This window comes from Molossus molossus, unplaced genomic scaffold (genome assembly GCF_014108415.1).
Source record: "Molossus molossus isolate mMolMol1 unplaced genomic scaffold, mMolMol1.p scaffold_m16_p_3, whole genome shotgun sequence".
NCBI lineage: Eukaryota > Metazoa > Chordata > Mammalia > Chiroptera > Molossidae > Molossus > Molossus molossus.
In genome coordinates, this window is record NW_023425366.1 from 8,441,965 (window position 1) to 8,460,384 (window position 18,420).

An 18,420-nucleotide genomic window follows, 5' to 3' on the forward strand; every position below is an offset into this window, starting at 1 on the left:
ATCTTCCCTTCGCTTCACTCTGTTCATGAGACACGAGTCGCAGAGAGAACTGGACTCCACCCCCGGAGGAAGGAAGACCAGGGAATGTGTGGACATATCTGTGAAAGCACCACACAGGTCAGGACGTGGGAGTTAGACACATCTGGAATGAGAAAGATCTGTGTTTTCATCTCACCTGTGCTACTCTCCTACTGAGGGGCCTTGTACCGGCGATCCAACCTCCCCACGTCAGAGTTTCACCAAATGTACAATTAGGTAAATCACAGGAGTTTTGTGAGGGTTAAATAATATAGCATGAAAAAGAATGTGGTATAGCCCCCAGTCATAATAAGCACTTCCTTGACACTGTCCACACAGCAGTCATTAGTGAAGCAACCTGTGTATTGAGTGCCCGCTAAGGAGATAATGCACAGTCCTGTGCCTTTAGGAGTTCGCTATCCAGCAGTTAGGAAAGTCGATCTGAACTTGGACATAGAGAGGCAAAGCGCTTCTCCTCTAGAAATCGGAGGGCTTCCTAAAGAGAGGTCAGTAAGCAGCCTGCATGACATAAGGAAACATCTAGGGTTCCAGTCTCTTCATTTGCTTACTTTTTATTTTATTTTATTATTTTTTTCTCTTTTTTTTTCTTTTATTATTATTATTTTTTAATCTTTATTGTTGGATGTAAAATGTATTACAGATGTTCCACATTTTTCCCCCATTGACCCCCTCCTCCCCCCGCCCCCCCCCCCCCCCACCTTTTCCCCCACTATTGTCTGTGTCCACTGGTTATGCATATAAGTTCTTTGGTTTATTTCTTCCCACCCCCCCAGCCCCTTTCCCTTTGAGGTTTGTCAGTCTAGCAATGAATTTGTGCTTCTTAATCCCTTTACCTTTTTCACCCATTCCCCCAACCCCACTCCCAACCACTTTTTAAAGAGTGGCTGTTCTTTCAACTTCACCTCCTTCAGAAATGCTGTGTGTAAGACAGCAAAGCCCTTTGCCGGGGTGGAGGAGGCAGTGTGGCCTGCCGGGCCCTCCCCTCTGGATACCCCTGGGCCCCAGGGGTATTGTTGGAGCCCAGTTTACAAGACTGCATTAATAGACTGTGCCAGTAATCCCTTATACAAGGCGTCAAAGGTTATGGTTTAAACCATGCCAACTTAATATAGCCACTTAAGTAAAGAAAACAGTGTCACATGCGTATTCTGAAAGGTCATCGTTTTTCTCCTTTTAAAAATATGCAATGCACCAAATGTGAGGTTCTGAAGGGAACATCTTTCAGTCAATCCCTGATTATTCCTTCTAAGAAAAAAAAAAAAAAAAGGACCATTTTGCATGCTTGTCCCTTTGTATCTTCGTAGATTTCACTCTGAGCCAATAATTTGTGTTTCACATAGTTGTGTTATTAGATACTAACTCTAGGCTTACTACAACTTGTAATCAAAGCAGAAATAAACAGAAAACCTTAAAGCCCAGTCTTCTCTCAGTTTAGAATTAGAGGTTAGAGGAATTTCAGCACTGGGCAGCCTGGGTATCCATGGTGTTTATTATCCCAGAGTCAAAGCTCAAAACATTTAGAAGAATTTCTCTTTCTGAATTTCATTCCGTGATGCCAAGCAACCAAGGGTAATTTTCCTTTGGGCTATTGTAAGTATAAAGATTAGTCGAATATTTCATTAAATAGTCCATATCCCTCATGTAGCATTAAAACACACACACACACCCCAAACACTAGAACTATGAAAAGGCTGAGGAATGGCGATGAACAATTCAAACTTAAACACATTATAAAATAATAAAATATGTGATTATACAACATCAGTGTCCTGCTCTTTAAAGATGGCTTGCTTCCAAGCCTGTTATCAAAACTTGATCATCAGCACACGGGTGACTTTCTCAAGAGCTGTGTGGTCAATGTATGTGGACATCAAGACAGCGCAAGTGAGGCAGGCTTTGAAAACAATCCACAGATGCAAGGCTAACATTTCACCCAGCTCACTGTGAAATATACCAGGCATCCAGGTCTTCTGCAGTTTGATAATACAGGCTTGTTAGAGGTTGCATGCCTAGCCCAAAGGCACCAAGGACAGGGGTTGGGCAAGTGGAGAGGAGCAGGAGGAACTGACTGTAGTATTAAGAGTATAGGCTCTGAAGTCAGAGAACAAGTCGTAATCTCTGTTGTGTCATTTACCACCTGTGAACCCCTGGGCAAGTGGCTTACTGTCCCTGAGTCTCGTTCCATCTGTCTAAGGTCAAGGCCAGGTGACTCACAGCAGGATTAAATGTGCCATGCACATACAATGCCAGGCACATTGAAGGAACTGGGAGGTGCCTGATTTGGGGAGTCCTGCTTCATAAGTGATGTTTAGGACACATGTTCAAGCTCAAAGTTCTTCAGTTATGAATGTTTCTTAGCTACCTAACAGAGGCTCAGCTACACATGTGCCAACTGAACGAAGTTTTGTTCTTATTGTTGCTTTGATATATTTCTTTTGTTTTGAGAACATACCCTGCATCCAACGTGATGCTGGATATCAAGATCACCGTAGGATAGAACTTACTATCTAGTTACATGCCAGCTAGTTGAACACACGAGAGGGTCAGAATAAAAGTGTATGCACACTGGTCAGACACTGTCAAGTTAAATGCAATGAGATATTCTGGATTTGAATCCTGCAACAGAAAAAGGACATGGGTGGAAACACTGAGAAAATCAGAGTAAAATCTGGAAGTTAGTTAATAGTATTATACTAATGTTGGCTTCTGGTTTTGACAAGTATACCATGATCATGGATGTTAACATCAGGGGAAAGCTGGACAGGGGATATGCAGGAACTCGACATCTTTGCAACTTTTCTGTCAATATGAAGTTAGTCCCAAATAAAAAGTCTGTCTTTAAAAAATCATATTAATATCCAGTACAAGCTGCCTGTCCCCTCCCCAACCATCCCCTCACCCTGCGGCCTCACACTGCCTGATTTCTAACCTCCAGCAAGCATCCTGCCTGCCGGCTCCCCCTCCATCCTGAGACCGCTCTCCCCGCTCAGCATTAGTGCCCGGAATTACTGACTGATGAAAGTTGGTGGGTAAATATGCAAAGTCATTCAACCTCGGGCAAGAGGACTCCAAGACGTGTATTGTGCCTGGGCTCCCGAACTCCCCCAGAAAGAACATAAGCTCCAGTTGCCAAGGGCTGTCACCAGCTTCACAGTGCACCCACCATCGGCTCCCCTCCCTCCTTTCTCTTGCCCAGGTCAGTTTTTACCTGCATCCTTATGTCACGGTGCGCTTCCGAGAGAAATCCAAGCCAAGACATCTCCGAACTACATTAGCTGATGAAGTGAAGCGGTCATCGACAGGGAGCTGGCGGAGCTATCTGGGTTAGTTTCCGGTTCCTGGACAGAGCTCCTGACCCCACACCATGAAGACCTCTCACCAAATTATAAACACACTGGGAATCGACACGCTTGAAGGCCATGCATTTTTGGATGTGTGGAAGGGAAATGAATGTTCAGAAGAATGCTAACGAAAATGCCCAGTAACTACTAAAATGCATGCATCCATTCATTCAACCAGAACCTACTAAGGATTTTCTATAGGATATAAAGTGAACAAAATAGAACAAGTCCCAAGTTTTACAAAGCATACATTTTTGTCAGGGGACATGGGGGAAAAAACCAAGAAAACAAATTAATGAACAAGATAATATCAGCCAGTGATGAGTGCTGTGAAGAAAATACAACAGGCTCATATGATAGCATGACTGAGTTGGGGGAAGGTTACTCCGATAGGGACCAAAACACCAGTAGGCCTTTGTGTGCACTCCTGTAGATGCTCAGGTCTTATGGGACATCGTCACAGGCTGCTCTTTACCAAGACAGGACTTTCACCACAACCCCCATCACCCCACCTGGCCAGCATTCGACTGTCCCTTCACTTGCCCAAAGTATCACCTTATCTAAGGAGGGTCTCCTATCGCCAGCAGACAGAAATCTCTTACAAACATATATAACCAAGAATGGCTTTTAGCACTGATTTTTATTACTTTATTTTATTTTAATTTTAAAACTTTACATAAAAATGTCAGACACGCATACAATTAGAGAGTAGTATAATGAATCCCCATGTACCCATGACCCAACTTAATAGATATTATCAATTCAGTAAGTTTATTCTAGCTAAACTGTTCTGCCCTTAACGCCTGAAAGCAAGTCCCAAATATATTATAACACTTATGCATTTCAGCATGTGCCTCTAACAGATAAGGCCTTAAAAAAATACACCTATAATTCTACTACCACATAACAAAGTTAAAGATAATTCCTTTTTTTTAACTCATCTTTATTGTTGAATGTATCATAGATGCTTCTCCCTTTTTTCCCCATTGACACCCTCCTTCTCATTCCCACCCCCTCCTGTCTTCCCTATACTATTGTCGGTGTCCATTGGTTATGCACATATGCATAGAGGTTCTTTGGTTTATCTCATCCCACCCTCTCTCCCCCTTTCCCTTTGAGGTTCATCAGTCTAACAACCAATTTGTACTTCTTAATTCCTTCATCTTTTTTACCCATCTCCCCAGCCCCCACCCATCTGGCAAGCAACAAAAATTCTCTGTATCTATGAGTCTGTTTCTGTTCTGCTTTCTCATTTTGTTTGTGGATTCAATTGTTGATAGATATGTATTAACTGCCATTTTATTGTTCATATTTTTGTTCTTCTTCACCTTCAAGAAGACCCTTCAACATTTCATATAATACTGGTTTGGTGGTGATGAATTCCTTTAGCTTTTTCTTGTCTGGGAAACTCTTAATATGTCCATCAATTCTAAATGATAGCTTTGCAGGATAGAATAATCTTGGTTGTAGGTCATTGCTTTTCATCACCTTGAATATCTCTTGCCACTCCTTTCTGGCCTGCAGCGTTTCCTTTGAGAAATCAGCTGACAGTCTTACGGGAGCTCCTTTGTAAGTAATGGACTGCTTTTCTCTCACTGCCTTTAAGATTCTCTCTTTGTATTTAACCTTTGGCATTTTGATGATGATGTGTCTTGGTGTAGACCTCTTTGGTTTAACTTGTTTGGGACTCTCTGTGCTTCCTGGACTTGTATGTCTGTTTCCTTCACCAAGTTAGGGAAGTTTTCTGTCATTATCATTTCAAATAGTTTTTTAATATCTTGCTCTCTCTCTTCTCCTTCAGGTACTCCTATGATGTGAATGTCCCAGATGCTCCTTACACTATCATTTTTTGGAATTCTTTTTTCTTTTCCTGTTCTAGTTGGGTGTTTTCTGCTTTGTTGTATTCCAAATTAATGGTTTGCTTCTTGGCTTTACCTACTCTACTATTGATTCCCTGTAAATTGTTCTTTATTTCAGTTAGTGCATCCTTAATTCCTGACTGGCCCTTTTTTATGTTGCTGATGTTCTCACTAAGTTCCTTGGAGGTCTCCTTAAGTTCCTTGAAGTTCTCACTAAGTGCCTTGGATGTCTCACCAAGTTCCCTGAGCAACTTTACAACCTGTGTACTAAACTCTGCATCTGTTAGATTGCTTATCTCCATTTTGTTTAGTTCTTTTCCTGGAGTTTTGCTCTTTTCTTTCATTTGGAACATGTTTCTTTGTCTCCTCATTTTGGCTGCTTCCCTGTGATTGTTTCTATGTATTAGGTAGAGTTTCTACATCTCCTAGGCTTCGTAGCGTGGCCTACTGTTGTAGGTGTCCTGTAGGATCCAGTGGCACAGTCTCCCTGATCACCCCAGCGGGGCCCTCGCGTTGCACCCCTTCTCTTGTAATTGAGTCTTGATTGCTGTTGGCACATCAACGGGAGGGGTTTACTCAGGCTGGTCAGCTGCAAGGACTGGCTGTGCCCACTGACCACTGGCCTCTGACTACCTTGGAGGATCAGCTGTGTAGGGGCCCACCACACAGAGCAAGACTTACTGCAGCAGGGCTCTAGTCCCCACCGAGTCCACTCATTGAATGTGTCACTTGTGAAGGTGGTTGGGTAGTGGTTTTGATGTGGTCTGAAGCTGTCCACCAGGTGTGCTGGCTCTGGGGCAAGGTCAGCCACTGCCTGTGCTCTATCCAGGGCCACCTGGCATAAGCTACAAAGTGATCTGCAGATGGCTGCTTCTTGCTGGGCTTAGAGGTGTCCAGGAAAAGCCAAGTTGTGAACCAAGGCTAGATGCTTCTTGTGCCAGGCCTGGGGCCACTTAACAAGAGGTATGGGGCTCGCTGAGACTGGTCCCTCTAGAGCCCAGGCTCCACACCACTCTTGTGAGCCTCTGGGTCGCACAGGCCCCTCTGGATCCCCGGCTTCCCTGCACTCTTGTGGGCAGCTCTGTTGCACAGGGCCCTGTGGAGCCCCGGGTCCTGCCGCTGGGGGCTGGGGGGTGCTGCTGCCCAGTGGGGCTCAGCTCCCGCTCAGCCTTTGCTGTAGATTTTGGGGATGGTTCTCTGCTGTTGGTCTGTGCTTCTGTTGCCTGGGGACGGATGTCTGCTCCCCAGCCTCTGTTGCTGGGGGTATATCTCAACTCTGATTGGGCGGGGATGGTGCTGGGCTCCCGGCCCTCTGCCGTTTCCGCAACCGGCACCTTGACAGCTCCACTACTGTGCACTGCTCTGTGGTGACACAGGGTGTCCACTGACCCGATGGTGCCAGGTGCACTGGTGGGCTCAGGTACAAGATGCTGCTTGTTTGAGAGATTTTAGGAATCTCTGAAGCAGAATCCAAGACAGGCCAATCCTATGGTAAAGCCTTTGGGAACAGCTTGGATGGACCCAAAAGTTGGGTGGGGCGGGGCCTCAGAGAATCACCAGGGCGGGGCCAACAATGTGAGCCAGGTTGCTGGAGTCCCAGATATGGCAGCTGTCTGCCGCCCCAGGGAAGGGCTCACCAAAGGAACAAAGGCCTCTGACAGCATGTTTGTCCAGGAGGCCAAACAGCTCAGTTCTTCCCTGTTCTCTGGTGCCCCTCAAGCTGCCTCCCCTTGAAGCTCAGAGGGAGGGGGTCTGAGTAAGTCCGTGCGCGGGCCCTTTAGGAGGAACTGCCGGGGCTTCCACTGCCCCAGTCTCCCTCAGCCTCAGTTCCCGCTGGTTTTACAGCCAGAAGTTATGGGGGCTTTTCTTCCTGGCACTGAGCTGGGCGCCTGGTGTGGGACGGGGACCCCTCAGTCCTCGGGTAGGACTTTCCCAGCTGAGATGTCCTCCTGATTTTTATCCTCCTCACGTGGGTGTGGGCCCAGCCCGTCCACCTCCGCCCTCCTACCAGCCTCCATGTGGCTGCTGCTGTAATCTCATCATTGTAGGACTTCCATTCAGCCGGATTTCAGGTTCTGAATGATGGTTGTGTTGCAGTTTTGTTGTAATTTTGATGTGGTTGTGGGAGGAGGCGATACTGCACTTACCTACCTGCCATACTGACCCCAAAGCTAGCATTGATTTTTAAATCCAAATGTCATAAGTCACCAATCGTCATCTGGATATACCTTTCATTTTTGTTGTACGACAACAGTCTAGGCACCCTGGCGGGAGGGTCACGAACCAGTCTCTGGACAGCACTGCTCTTCTGAAGGAGGCAAATCCCAACAGCTCAGATGAAACTGGGGATCCCTATGACTGATTAAATTTTGCTTGAAATCCAGCTCTAGAAATTCTTTCTCTCCCTTATATATGTCCCTCAAGACTTAGCCTTTCCCCCTGAATAATCAGCAACTCCCAGGCAGCAGAACAGCCCGAACCTGACTATTGGTCACAAGGCCCAGTCCTCTGTCAGGCTACAGATAACATCTTGACCTGAGCTATTTTAGGTGGGATGACCTCTGGGTTACTCTCCCAGGGGAATGTCGGAACAGAGGTCAGAACTGTCCCAAGACCTGAAGAAACAATTCATTATCCTTACCTTTCGTCTGACCAGTCAGCTCCCAGCACGACACCGAAGCCCTAGCCCAAGGTGTCCTGTGATTTCACCCTGATCTGTCACCTACACGCCTCGAGGAGTCGGTTCCTTAGAGCACAAGCGCCCTACGTCTGGGGGAAGATTCAATATGAAACCCCCCTTCTCTATCATGCGTTCCTCGAGCCAGGCCACACAGACAGCAGACTCTGCCACTCGGGTCCTGGCCACACCACAGAAGAAACGGCAGGGGACTCACTAAGGCCGTAACTTTGGTTTACTGGGGAGGGAGGACAGGGAAAGTAGCAGTTGGTATCAAGTGGACCTTTTATGAGTGAAGATTTTAAGTTTCCTCTCTCAGAACCCCTCCAAAGGGTGCTGCGGAGTCCTCTCCTTCGGGGTGTCTGACACGTACCAGGCTGCCAGGCCTGACTCACTTAAACTACAACAGCCTCGTGAAGTAAGACTCACCACCCCCACTTTGCAGGTAAAGCCGAGAGCTGAATTAATTTGCTGAGTTCATAAAGGTGGGGATACAAAGCTGGATTCCAATCTCATCAGACGAGCCAGATGTGTGTGATTCCAAAGCCTGCTCCGTGCCCCGTCCAGAATGTCCGCCTACCTCTGGGCTTTCACAGAGGTTGGGGCCTCAGAAGGCACCGGCCAGCCCTCATCCACAGGCCGACCTCTGTGTTCCCCGTGAAGAGAGCTGCTGGTCAAGTGTCCTTCGTCTCAATTCACAACCCACCCACTCGGACAGTTAGCACGATGAGCGGCAGAGGCACACAGCACGCTGGTCCGTGGCGCGTCAGTTTGCAGGTGGGAATGTGGTGTGTCAGAAGGAGCCCTGGGAAGAAGGCTGGAAGAACTAGGCTATAAATCTCTGTCGTGGTGGAGTCGGACCCTAGGGAAGTCTTGTCATTTCTCGGGGACTCCCATTTCCTCACCCATAAAAAAATGAGGCTGCAACGGGGTTCCCTGGGCCCTGAGGAGGTGCGGTTGTCCGTTGCGTAGGACTCTCCCTGGCATTACAGAAACTGAGCATCCTGATTCCAAGCACTAGAGGCCTATAACTCTTTCCAGCAGGGTCTGGCAAGTAACAACCGTATTTCCAAATACCCTAGCAAAGAGACAGTACTTGGGTGAGAATCACTGGTGGATGATCTCACATTCTAGGAGGCCCTAAGGCTCTCCTGGGCCAAGACGGTCAGTATTAGCATGCAGCAGGGGGGCGGGGTGGAGGAGGGAATTTCAGGCAACCCGACCATTGTAGCATCTATTGAAGGTCATATTCTTGAAAGGAAGCCATACTGTTGGCATCTTTAGTAGACCTCTTGGAATACTGTTACAGAAAGAAATTTTAAAATTGAATTTATATAACATTCATACATTTTCATTCCTATGCTTCTCGCTCTGCAAGAGAAGTATACAGAGACACCCTGCAATAGTCACCACCCCCAAGTAAGGACTAGGCTCAGGCTGGCCAATCCAAGAGCCCTACCCAAGGAGTGAACCTATAGGCAGCATCCATAATAAGCAACAAGAAAGGCTTCCGGTGGGACATAAATCCACAGCCTGATACATTCTGCCTGCTCCCCTGTTACAAGTTACCCCTGTGAGCTCCAGTTATACCTTCTGGTGTCCAGTTCCCAACCTTCTCACACAAAACGTCTACCTATGAAAACATTTACCATATTTTAAGTCCTGGCTTAGGAGCCACTTTGCCCATAAATCCTCTCTCCCAGTATTTCAGCCCAAACAGATCTCCCTTCTCTCTAAATAAACGTAGCATTTACAGTCTGTAACAAACTTTTCCATTGAATTATATAATCATCAACAGTTTCAATCACACCGTTCCTAGTTTGAAAGGCCCCAAATTCACAGGTCATGTCTTATACTACTTTTCTATTCCTCAGAGTGTCTAGCACATTCCTGAGAACACAGTAATAGCTCAATAAATATATGTTATGTCTTTGACTTTTGACAGTGATCCCCAAAATACCACTAGCTTGTCCAAACTTACATCCTATAAGCTAATAAAAAATCTTATTTACTCTCATCTTTTCCCATGTGGTTTTCAAAGTACTTCTCAGATGACATAATTAATTCTCACATATTCCATATATACTATAAGGAATAAATAAGAACACTAAACTTTATCAGACAAAAAGCATGGGAATTAAAATGTCATACTCTGTGATGAGGGGTATACCGAGTCCTACTGTGTCCTACAAAAAATTCAAAACACGTCTCCATCTTGCTTCAAATATTAAAAACTTCTAGATGTTTCCAAGGCCCTGAACAGGATCCCCCATGAAAAGCTGGTCATCGAGTTTGGGTGTTATCATTAATCTACGGAGAATAATACCAAATTTGAATTTCAGAGCTTAGAGCCCAGTTATCACCTGGGATCCACATCCTTTGCCCTCAACTCTCCACATACTTCTTTTACAACACTTGTTTCTCTCTGTGTTTTATTACACACTAAGGCCATCAATAAATTATTCATGGAGCATCTATTCTATGACAAGTGCTGCTCTGCCGGTGTCTCCAAGGGAAACAGATGCCGCCTGACTGCCAGCGTGAGAGAACGCATTCCTCTTCACTCTCCCTCTGCTTTCTTTAATCTTTCTGACTTGCTAGGTCTCAAAATGGTGTCTTTTCTTCATTTGTCATCACCTCGCCCGGGATTCTGGTGTCCTCTCCTGTCCCCAGGGGAAGAAGTCGCTGCCGAGGCCCTGTCTTCAGGACTCTGCACAATTCACCGTTCACACAGGCTTCGCCCAGCTATTCTTCTCCTTGCTTTGCCAAACTGAGGTCTTCTGGGATGACAAGAGCATAGCCTGAAGGTTTCCAGAGGAGCAGTTTATGGGGGGATCAGGACCCTCTGCCATCACAGTGCAAATCTAAACTAGAAGTCTGACTGAAGCTTCTCGCCAGCCCTCATCAAACTCACGTTGAGCTATTCACTGTAGGACTATTTTGTAATGGTTATTCTCTACACTTAAAAAAATTTTTTTTCTTTATTGATTTTAGAGAGAGAGAATAGGAGGAGAGAGAGATAGAAACATCGATGAGAGAGAACATCGACTGGCCGCCTCCTGCGTGCCCCCCACTGGGGATCAGGCCCACAACCTGGGCATGTGCCCTGACCGGGAATCAACTGGTGACCTCCTGGTGCATGGGTCGACGCTCCACCACTGAGCCACACCAGCCAGGCTAGTCCCTACTTTTTATGATATGGCAACTCAAAGATTATAAAAAGATGGATATGATGCCTATGATGATAAAATACACTTAAACAAGTTTTTCTTTGGACTTATGACTTTATCTTATATCTAGTATATACTAAAGGAAGAGAGAGGTATGCCTCTTTTGAGTTTTTAAGTTATATACTGCTTTAGATGTTTCATGTCATAAACAACTGAGAAACAGTCAAGACGTGACTATGGCAGACGTCTAGCACAGCAGGCTGTCCACCATAGATAAATACAGCACCTGGTCAATCTTACAAACGCTTTCGGTGTTCTGATGCTCAGCGAGGACCCGACCAGGTGGGGCCTGACACGGTGGAGTGGGTTTCTTCCCTAGGATACACTTCTGGAGAAGTTCCGCCGGCTGGAGATCGGCCTGCTTCTGTGCACACCAATTCACAATCGAAGAAGTGTAATTCACTGGGATTATAATGATGTCATTCTAAAGAAACCTGATGGAAGTCTAGTCCATAACGAAACAAGCTAGTCCTAATCCAAGCAGTAAACACACCTGGAAGCTTTCCGGGCTCTGTAGAAGAAAGTGCCCACCGATTTCAGAATGGACATTGGAAGGTAAGTGTACATGCTAACGAAAACCACACCGCCCAGCAACGTCTGACACCATCCCCTCCTCGTGACGAACCATTACTAAGTGAAACTGGCGTCGGACCGAAGACTGCCCTCGCCTGAGTGAGAAGTAGAGAGAAGCACTGGAGGAAGAAGTCGAGTCTAAACAATGAGCCTCTCCGTCATCCTACTTTCGGGAGTCTGGTATTCATCGTGGAGTTTTCCTGAGCTCGCACACGACACCAGAAGAACACGGCTCCAGGGGGCTTTCTGCACCAGAACACGCTGTGCTGGGCCTGCTTCCGAATGGCAGCTGGAGGCACAGGCTTCGCTGCGTTTGCATCTGGTTTACTTGATGCATTAAAAATCGATGCTTATATTCAAAATGGTTGTGTATTGTTAAATAAGTGATGTCAACTTATTTACCACCCTCCATGAATTCACCTGACACTCTCCCACGCTGCTGTGTTTACAGCATTCAGTGGAGTAGAATAAAACGTGAATAAAATGTGTTTGCTGTTCTGGAGGAGCCCACAGCCTAGCAAGGAAGACAATATGTAAAAAGTAGACCATGAAGCTAAAGATGCATGAGATAGCTACTGTCAGAGAAGTTCAGGTGCCAACGGAGCCGAGAGAACAAATTCAATAATTAAATGGATTCAAATCATAGCCCTGAAAAGAATCCTAAGAAGTCATCTTGGTTACTCCGCTTCTGTTGTTGCTCATTTGTTTATAACACCAAAGAAATACGAAGCCCAGGAAGGTTAAGTAGTTTGCAAAAATGACAAATTAGAGGCAGAACTTAGAGGACACCCAGGTTTCCTGACACTTGGTTTGCTATTATTTTATATTCTGCCACCCGAACTTGGGGTGTCATCCGAGAGCCCAAGAATGTCACTGGCTCCTGTCCGGACGGAAGGTCTGTGCAGAGCAGGGCTCCTGTGAGGCCCCTGTGTCGATGTGTATCACAGGTTGGTTTTTCTCTTTGCCAAGAAAAGCGGTCATTTCTTACATCTCCAGACTTGGAAACAAAAACAAAAAAACAGCATTTTCATCACCAGCCAGTAACATTTCTAGCAGGAAGAGAGAAGACTGTCTGCTGCGGCAGATGCTCAGCCGGCAGCAGGGGGACGTGTACTTTAGCTGGGGAGCCCCAGACAGAGACACGAAAGAGGAACCAATCACAGCAATAGGTTCGAATGCTACAGTACAGCCCATAAATGCTCCAGAGGTTGTCTGTGCTCTGCCCTGGGAAGAGGAATTAGCATTTTCACAGAGGAAAAGTGAGTTTCAGTGATGCTAATTTGCATGTGTGGTGGTAAAGGACAGATTCAGACTGAGGTCCAATGGGCCCCAAAGTGCTTACCTTTGAACCACACCCTCTCCTTGAGTATAGACTAGCTTTGCTCCCTTCCTCCAAGAAGGATGGGACTTGGAAAGTGAGGAGCGTCCGAGCCTTTGTCAGACATGTGTCCAGACACACAACAGGAGGCCAGAACCCCCTTAGTACTGAGGCTGTGATATGCCTGCTTTGGACTTCTCTGGGGTGTTCGCAGGCTGTTTGTTGTTGGCTCAGTCTCATCCTGTGTGTCCATCGTAAATTCCAGTTGCCCCAGGAAGCATTTCTGCTTGATATGCTTTTACCCCGTAGTGCCAGATGGCACACTCTCTGAGACTTGGACAAAACAAGCCTTCAGTCAATGCCTGATTGCTGGTACTGACTCGCTCGTGGAAGCAGACACAATGAGGTCCTTCTAAGGTAGGCTCTTCCTGTCTGCAATACGCAGCTTCCAGTTGCCTGTCTTCAGCCCAGTCTACACCTGGTATTTCGGGGGTGGGTAGACCTTGAGGGAGAGAAATTCAGTAGCTATTTGTATTGCGTCTAGAATTCAGTGGGCCTTGGTAGCACACTCCCCATAGATTTATAAAAACTTCAGGCACAAAATAATGTTTGGAAACTAGTATCATCATGTTTTGACCATGGTTGATTAATAATCTGCAAAGAATGGGTTATTATCTTGTTTATAGGTTTGAAATTAGCAAACAGTGTAGCAAGGTGGCTTGAAAAGCTCATAAATATTAAGCAGGCTTAATGGATGTAGCGAGTCCGGAATCAAGGATCTCACATCTGTGTTTCAGACAGTACATGCGAGGACGGCGGGAATGTGGAATCTAGACATAGCAGTCAGGGTAGAGAAGGGTGGGACCCCATGTGGGCGAGAAAAGGCTACAAGAATAGGCCAAAAAGAATTCAGGGAGAAGAAGCATAATGTTTGCTTTCAAATACAGGACCTAAAGGGAAGAGAGATTAGATTCACCGTATGTGGCTCCAGCAACTGAACAGTAGGCCAACGGCTGGAAGAAAATGTTGATTCAGTCAGAACTTTCTAAAAGTGAATCTCTCTTAGAATGGACTGGCCAGTGAGGAAGAGAGGTTCCCATCTGATTATGTCCAAGAAAAGGCAGGCTGGCCCATTTATGGGGGGAGATACTAGCTTGAAGTTCGTGTACCAGACAGAGTTAACCCTAAAGTTGGTCATCATCCCAGTCAACCATCTTATTAGGTGCACTATTTACATTATACTGTTCCAGGTTGAAAAACAAAATCACTCGCCAAAAAGACATCCCATTTTGCCTTGTTTACACCACCAGTGGAGGGCTGACCCCTGTCTTCCCAAACTTCAGTTCTTATCAATTCTAGATTCACAAAGTGATTAGGTGATTTGAACACCAAATTATTGAAATCATTACCAAAGAGATTATAGGGTTTTGGGGTTTTTTTTGTTTTGTTTTGTTTTTTGCTTTTTGAAAGAAGGAAAAGTGATGGTTTGGAATGACACATGAACACACTAAGAAATAGTTATTTTTATTATTGACATGTTTTTAAAAAATTGTTCTCTAAAAGCAAACCGCATATCCATAATTGTGCAATTTAGCAGTGGAACGACAGGAAAGCTTTAGCTTTGGAACAGCAGATTTCAAAAATATAACCCACGCCTATTTTCTAAGCTCAACAAATTGCTGTGTGGTATTCTCACTCCACCACTCAGATTTGTCTTTACATTAACAATCCTACCAGCATAGCCAAACAGACTTGCCAAGCTGGACAGATTTCAAAATTTGTTTCCATGCTGGGGTGCTTCATGCACTTGGCAGAAGCAGACTGCAACTGGGGCTCCATTTATTACATTATGCTATAAACATCATGTCCTCAGCTAACGAGATACTCAACATGACAGTCCCATAGGTTACCAAGCACCGTAAACATCTGTTAACACAGGCGCCAGAGAGAGCACGGAAAAAGTGTCAAGTATCCATTTTTAAGTGGTTTATGATGTGGAGTCTGCTGTTTAAAAACTAATAATCAAAAACACAGTCCCAAACTCTGCCTAGAACAAATATTTGCATGGCAAAGTTATGTTCAGTTTGGAAAAAAAATGCACTCATGCCGGCACTTCGTCATTGCATTTATAGACTTTCACTTCACACCTTTGCCCATTAAGTGCTGGCTTTCCATGGCATTCAGGAGACCCAAACTGTAATTTCACTATGATATATTTACTCCAAAGGGAAAGCTGAATGTTGACTCACCAACTTTCCTTAGACCAATGTGAAGCAGAGAGTGTACAAGGGTGGAAGAAGAAGATGAGGCATGGGACCTGCTTCCGCTACAAATGACGCTCCCCAAATCCATCTGAAGGGAAGCCATAAAGCCTGGAGACCCCTTGAAATCCAAGCTGGGGTAACTGAGCTTTGCTTTCTCCAAAGGAAACAGAAACCCCAATCACAGAAAAGATGGAACCAACAACCCTGTCTGCTAAATCATTTATTTTGTTTCTATCCAGCATTTTAAGTTCTGGAAATGTTTCAACACTAGCTATCTTCAAGGTCTATCCCTTGGCACCCCAGGGAAAAGGCCTTCCAGGGTGACCCAGGTGGAAACTAGCCTAGGACACCAGTTGTTCAGGGCACGAAACTGCCACAAGGGAAGGTGAGTGGGCCGTCCCAGCACACTGGTATTCTGACAGTAAACAACGCAGAGACCATCTAGCCTTGACCAAGGTCAGCAGCACCCTGGGACTTTCAGAACCGCAGCGCCAACTTGGGTTCTGGTCTCCAGGATTCTGTGCCCATACATACACACATATCCTAGAAACCCCGTCAGCCTATGCAGGTCTCTGGGGAGTTTCAGAAACCACCTCCAGCCCTCTGCTCCTGAAAGGCAATGGGTTTAGAAGTTTCAAGTCGGAGGCACTTAAATCCTGTGCAGGAACTCCTGAAACTTCCCCACCCGCAGGCCTCCCGTTACCTTTCCCCGTCCCTTCCAGGGTTTCCTGGCCTTACAAACAGGCAGGCGCACCTCTCCGGCCTCCTCCTCCCCCCTGCACACCCTACTGGCTCAGGAGCGGACACGCCTCCCTAGGCGCACACACGCGCACACGTACACCCATTCAGCACACAAACCCGGAGCCAGGCCACCAACTCCCGCAGCCTGGCCCCAGTAAGCGTCCTCCCCTGGGTTCTATATAAAGCGCTCGCCCCCAAATAGACTTCCCCACTCACCCACAAGTGGGTGCCACTGCCCGGCACCCTCTGTGCGCTGCCAGCGCCCTCTCCCCAGACAGGCGGCTACCCCACTCCTCAGAGCCCTTATGCCCCGGGGCAGTTCTGTCAAAACTTTAAGCCTCGTTGATTTCATAACCACGAGTGTGTCCGGGCTGGGGGAGCCCGGCTCGCCAGGACGTCCACTCTCGCCAGCTCATGGGCGCTGGCGGCTCCGGCTCTGCCGACCCCAGCCAGGCGGGTGTCAGTGCAAGTCTGCAGCCGCCACCAGAGCCGCCAGGACTGCGCTCTGGGGAGGAGCGCGCGTGTAAACTCGCGCAGTCGGACACCCTCCCCGCTGCTCCGGCCGCGCTGCCGGGGACCTGTCCCCACTCGGCAGTCCCAGCCCGGCTGAGGATGTCAAACAGAAACACTCGCAAACTTTTACAACAAAACTATCTTCGGAGGAAGCCCCTCCAGGCACCGCAAACACCAGTCGGAGCAAGTGCCAACGTAGGATGGCTCTCCTGTCGCCCCCAACTCCCGGCCGTCCCCCACCAGACACACACACACACACACACACACACACACGTCTACAGCGTGGATCGGGTTACAACAACCCACCAGCAGAAAACAACTTCGCGAGGAGGAGGGGAGCACAGCCAACCCCCAAGTCACCCGGGGAGAAAATCACCCGTGTACATACATAAGACAGATCCCCATTTTCATAAACAACTGGCGTTCCAGGGTCCACTCCCAGGCGCCCTGGCACCACAGGGGGAAAATAAGAACCCGACACCGGAACCCCTTCCAGTACCTTGGAGCCTCGCCTCCGGACTGAGAGCGCCGGTTCGCATCTGCGCCGGGGCCGAGGGCGCGGGGGCCTCCGGGCCGAGTGGCCGCAGCCCGGGGTCCCCGCCGCTGCCCGGGCTCAGCAGCCGCCGCCGCCGCCGCCGCTGCAGCCGCCGCCGCCGCTCCCTGGACCGCCTCCTCTTCCCATGGCTGCGCCCAGCTTGGCAGCTCCGGGCTGTCAGCTCGGGGAGAGGGCGGGGGCGGGGTGGAACGGGAAGGAGGATGGGGCGGGAGGGGTGGGAAACGCGGCCGCGCTTCAGCGGGGTTCGCGCCGGGCCTGGCCCGCCGCCCCCGGGGCCCGGGCTGCCGCAGCGAGGAGAAGCGGGCGTTCGGGGCGGCCGGTTCGAGACCCGCTGCGGAGGCGCCGAGCGCCGTCTCGGCCACGCATTCCGAGGAGCTGGGATGAAGCGTTTCCCGGCGAGGAGTTGGAGTTGGTGCGTGTCACTCTCATCGGGGCTGCGCGGCTCCTCCTAGAGGAAAATATTGGTAGTTGCAGGACACTTCCTTCCTCTCCGCCCACCCCTCTTCCCAAAAAGAAGGCAGGACCTAAAAGAGCTTCAGTGCTCACAAACGGAGCCTTACAGAAGGGTTAGCTCCTCGCAGGGACTGGAGAGAAAACCAGCAAGACAGCTCGGCAAGCCTGCTGGCCAACCACAGTGCCTCTGTCCACCTGCACCAGCCTCCAAACTCCTGCGCACTGGGGCAGCGCGGAAAGACAGCAAAGGTGGGAAGGACCTTATTTTAGAGGTTAGAAAATCCAGACAGGGAGAAGTGATTTACCAAGGGCACAAGACATGTTAAAAGAGAGCTATGTCCAGAAGCCTAGAACGGGGCTGCAGGGGGTACGGACACAGGCCCCAGCCTGAGGATTGACCTTGCCTGTGACCCAGAGAACACGTTTTGACTGCCCTGCCCTGGACATAGTTCCTCTGTCAAAGACGGGCCTGCCAACCTCCTTCCACCGCAGGGAAAATAAAGTGAGCCGAGAAAGGGCTTCAGCAAGTTAAGCATGTCATTTTGGAAAGCGTCAAACTCCCAGTCACCACATGCTTTTCTAAGCAGAAAGTACAAAAGTCCAGTTCCAGGTTGTCTGAGATCTGAAGGAGCAGCCAGTCGTGCTATCGTTCTACTATTTACTTTATTACTGACTGCCAGTTGTAACGTCATTTATCTAACAGCTTCGGCTTACCAAATGATTATTTTTTACAGGGCTCCCAGACACAAAGCCAAGTTTATACCCAGAGAGAAATGTTTAAACAAGTTAAACTTAAATCAAGCTTCTTATCACTAGAATAAAAGATCCCCCAGCATAAAGACTAGTACAGGGGGGG

At 47.7% G+C, this 18,420-nt stretch overlaps 1 protein-coding gene across 1 annotated transcript in view; it reads right to left on the reverse strand.

Annotated features, from left to right (window-relative positions):
* GHR (growth hormone receptor) overlaps positions 1-17,091 on the reverse strand; it is a 229,859-nt gene extending 212,768 nt beyond the window's left edge. The window contains exon 1 of the mRNA XM_036280505.1: positions 17,055-17,091. The gene's annotated coding sequence lies outside the window, so the exon portion shown is untranslated. The remainder of the gene's footprint in view (positions 1-17,054) is intronic.
* Between the last annotated feature and the right edge of the window lie 1,329 nt (positions 17,092-18,420).